Source organism: Rhopalosiphum padi, chromosome 1, assembly GCF_020882245.1.
Source record: "Rhopalosiphum padi isolate XX-2018 chromosome 1, ASM2088224v1, whole genome shotgun sequence".
Lineage (NCBI taxonomy): Eukaryota > Metazoa > Arthropoda > Insecta > Hemiptera > Aphididae > Rhopalosiphum > Rhopalosiphum padi.
The window spans coordinates 83,167,504-83,172,926 of NC_083597.1; positions in this window are offsets into that span (position 1 = coordinate 83,167,504).

Genomic DNA, 5,423 nt, shown 5'->3' on the forward strand with positions numbered 1-5,423 from the left:
ATTAATATTAATATAATATGAACGAATATAATAATACTCGATAATTTGATTATACACCAGAAAAGTATGTAAAAATTGTGTTTTACAAATTACAAGGACGCAGTACTGCGGCAGTGCGAAATAGAAATTATATTCGGCTTTGTACAATATTTTTGTCGATATTACGAATACTCATTCTCGTTGATATATAATATACACGAATTACACACATATTTTATATTATGTAAATAATCTCCTCTTTCTAATTAAAATCTTTATTTAAAAGATTATATTATATATATTTACTATAACTAAATAAACTACCATGCATTTTTTACAATTATTTAGTATCGTTCTTTAGAGGTACCTACTTAAAATAAAGATTTATAAATTATAGTATCATTTTAAACGTTAATCTTTTTTTAACAGATCGTAACGATTAAACAATAAAACGAATGACAATTAATCCGTTAAAATTATAATTGCTATTTGAAGATAATCGGTAATTGCCCATTATAATTAATTACCAATTTAAATCGATAATCAATTCCAGTTGACAATCAAATATCCATATCGTGGTAAGGGTTAAGTAAATTATAAAAAAAAAAATTGAAAATTAAAATAAAACATAACAAAGTTTTAAATGAGTAAATTATGATATTATACCTATTAACCATACAAAACCATACAAATAACTAACTGCAAGAGTACAAACATATACTGATATAATGATCCACGATTTTAGAAATATATTATAAATATAAAACCCAACAACAGGTATTTGCAATAAAAATAATAATAATAAATAACAAATAACATAGTACGGCATATTAGCTACTATTCAATAATATACAGACAAAATTGCGACCAATTGAAAATTGAATACTGTGTGAGCCCAACACAGGTATATAGTTACAATTTTCAAAATATTCTTATATTTTCCAATCAAAGATGATCATTAGAATTATTGAAGAGTGAAATAGTATGCATATTGCATACGTATATATCGTAGGTACGTCCTGTTGTTAGTATATTATACGAATCATCGTAGAAGCGTGTATATTTGGATTACACATTTACACGTCCAAGAACAGATGAGGTTGTAATTGTTATAAGTCGGACGGATTTACAGAAGTTTCCGTACACAGACTATACGGAACATGTTTCGATGTTCCCATCGTTTGGGTGATTAATAAAATAGGATTTCGTACGTTTTATAGAGTCGCTTAAGTAATACAGTGTGCCGAAAGGTGGCGTGGGAAAAATGTCGGGGTGACAAACAGAAGTGACGGTGAATGCGGAAAGATTGAAAAGTTTGAAAGAACTCGGTTGATATTTTATTTTTGTTTTACACTCGGGTATATAACAAAATATATATAGGTATGTATATAATATATGCTGTACGCGTTCTGGACGTCGGAAACGCATCGTTGTCGGTTGCCTTGCCGAAAAAACTTCGGAGCGATTCACTGCACACTTAGCGACCGTGATCCAATTTCGAAAACTTTGTATACATACATATCATCCGAGGGTTCAAAGAAAAAAGAAACATAATAATAATAAATTCACGCCGTAAATAATAATATAGTTGTACCGCATAAATACATGAATATTGAAATTCTTGTAGGTATATACGCGTGGACAAAACGAAGCTATGTATATAGCGGGTAAGTATATAGCAATGTGTGTTATCCGATTGTGCCTCTAAGTCGGTAAATTTAAAATATGTAGGTAGTGTAATAATAATAATTAATAATTTGTATTGGGCCTGGTTAAACATATTAATTATTATGATATTTTACCTGTGTGGTGTGCAGATCTATATTTAAACGCGCCAATTAAGCATTTAATATCTTTATGAAATGCAGATCAAACTATTTAAAAAGACAATAATTTATTGATAAACAAATGAACGAAAAGCAATAAAATAAATAAACATCTTGACCAAATATATAATAATTATTATTTAACTAATAGTAATGTTTGATAATTATAAATATTTTATAAAACTGATAGAGAAATTAATTTTTTAATTTTTTTAATTATTTTTAACTTATACTTGATTTATTTGTGTTGTTACGTACAAATTATTCAATCATCAAATGTTTAAATAATTGTATCTAAAATATAATAAATAATGTTAAAATGCTGAGTTTTATTAATTTCCCCACTCTCTTATAATTAATACTGTACACGATGTTATAGTATTTTAAATAGAGTAAATCGACGCTTACCTACTTTACCAATGGACACAATCAGAACAAAAAAAAAGGGGGTAAATAATTCGTTTACCTGTTTTTGTGACGCAATCGATGGGCACTGATAAAAATAATATTTGATATTTAACTCCAAGTTTTTGGGGGAAACTGTGCACATCATCGTCAACGTAAATATTTAAAATATAATCTGTGAACTTGTCAATTTTTTTGTCATTACATGGTTTTATTGTCATCAAATCTTCCGTGAAACATTCGACCTCATTTTCGTTTAAAAATGGCAAACCAAAAAAAAACTTAAGATATCTTTCTCAGAATCAAACTTGTATTCCTTAGATAGACCCAACTTCTGAATTGTTCGCCACCAAATTTGACCCAAATGAAATTGACACCCTTTGATTCTAACATCAGTCTAGACTTGTTTAATAGAAGTATGGATTCCATTTTAAAAATCTACATACATTTCTGAAGGGTGAAATGTTAAGCTTAGCGATGTACAATAGTTAATAATATCTTGAAATGCTTCAACATAAGTATTCGACTCTTTCGTGGGCAACAACAAAAACACAAGAGGAACATATGCATTTTTAAAGTAACCATGTATCGTAAAAATTTGGGCAAAGTATTTCGGACAGCTCTTAAACGTCCCGTTAATATATACTTTTTTTCATATCACACAAAACATCTAAATTAATTTTCTTCGAAAATCCTACTATCGATTTTTCGAAGTCATTTAAAAATATAAAGTTTTCGTTTTTATTTGTTATAATATTCATAGATTTTAATGCATTTTGAGTTTCATTTGTACTTTTAGGTAATTTTGGATGATACTACGAACGAGCATGGCGAATGTTTTGTTTGCAGATTAATTTAACGTCGTTTGTCGTGAGAGTTGAAATGTCACCATTTTTAAACTCATTATGGAAAATCTTTGATGGCCGGGTAGAAATATCATCCACAGCTTTCCTAGACTCCATATTTCAATGGTGTGTTTACGGAGTATTCGGCACGCACGACTGTTTGATTTTTGACGAGTATGTAAATCGGCATATCGCACTGGGCCGTTGACGAATATAGAGATTATCGTTTTCGTATCCGGTATAATATGATGTGTGGGATTCAAGATCGTCACTGGCTACATATAGATGGTTAAGATATCTTATCTATATTCAAAGACATTAAGTAATATCTGGGACTCAATTCAAACAAACTATGAACAACTGAGAATACCCGGACTCAATTCAAACGTATAAAAGTAGCATGGACTCAATTCAATGTTATCCGTTTTCGTAAACGTATAATACGTGAATCGATTGTACGACTATAATCAATATTCAATGCAGGCTAAAAAATAATTGTAGTTAAAATATTCTATGTTATAATTTATAATAAACAGGTGCCACAGCAATGCTACAGGTTGTAACCGATTCTAATTATTATTAAACTAGATTGGATTAGCGTCGTAGTTATTATTATTACATTTTAGATTGCTTAAAGAATTATACTTTTGAATTTCTGTGTGGGTTACATAATAACATAAATACATTTTTTAATATCTAAATTATATTATGACTTGTATACCTACCTATATTATATATGTTATATATTAATAATATGCTTATTATCGTAATGAATTTATATACTTTATCACTTCGGCTATAAAGTGGTATTTCTTCGTTGAATACAACGTATAAATAAATGTAAATATTATTTAAATACAGAATGGTCTTTTGTATATAGTACACTTTAGGTACTTATATTATGTTCTATATACACATGTGTATTATTGTATACATGAGTAAGCATCTAGAAATAATTTACAACAATATTACTGTGAATATGTTTTTTTATTACTTATTGTTTTTTACCCTTTTATTAGTGTTAAGCTTAATATTTAATGGAAAAATCTCAGACGCTAAAATTTTTAAATATTAAAAAATATTTTATTGCGCGTCTATAAATTGTACACTCATACTTAACAAACCGTAAAATGCGTGTATTAATACATAATCATAAATCTGTCTAATAAATTAAGTAAGACAAATGCAAAATATCATTATATCGTCTCGTTATCTCAAGATTCCAGCGCCGAGTTCACCTACATAACATATTTTTTGTATTGAGATGAACATTTAATAAGTACAAACCAGACCTTTGAAGTATATTTTTCATAAATATATTGTATTATATTAATTTAAGTTTGGTCGGTGACTATCTTTGCCATAAAAAAATTCCAAAAAGCAAAAAAAAATTAATGTCGACGTTAATTTTCTTTTAACAAAATATTATATATTGAAATCGGACAAGTTGATTAAAAAAAGTATAGAACATTTTAATTCAAGTTTTTTCCAAGAAATAAAAATAAAATTTAAATATTATAATATCATTTCATAAATGGTATTCAAGTACCTACGTATTAATCAGAAACTAACTTTATATAAAGAGCAAAGACAAATTACCATAATTGATTTAGTAGTCTGGACACTAAATTGAAATCCACCTTATTCAAATTAATATACCTTTAAGATTATTTTATTATTTTAATTTATAAATTTCGATCAAGTTGACATGCAACGGTTTTTTTTTTAGTATTGGAATGTGAATAATCTACTGCATCACTGTGTTATAAAATTCACGGAGACACTATAAAATCGAGAAAGTATCACAAAATATATCCATTAGTATTTTATAATATATATATAAAGATAGGTATAAAAATAACTAATTAAATTCGTCACATGATTTCAAATGAAAGGTCACCATTTATTTGAAACGCTATTATTTATTTGTTCATGTTTTCTATTCCTTCAGAATTTCCAAAATGGTATCATTTAAACCGGTTGCCACCGCACATAAGATATTAAAATGATAATTTTGTGCGTATTTTACGATGTGTAATATTTAGTATAACAAGTACATACCTATATACGCCGCTTATGCAATCATACAATAAAATATGGTTTAATCTAAAAAAGCTATTACGATTAGTAAATAAATATGTGTATATGCATAAACGTATATAAAAACGGAGTACTTACTACTTAGACAGCGGCATTACAGTAGAGGAAAACTTATCATCCCGGAAATGTTATAACATTATAATTGGGGTGCGAGTTTGTATGTATTAAGTTTAAGTATTTACATATTAGTTGCGAATGAAGATAATTTAATTGAATCAACTACAGAAATACAATGTAGCACTGTTAAGGTGTAGGTATAGACGTATAG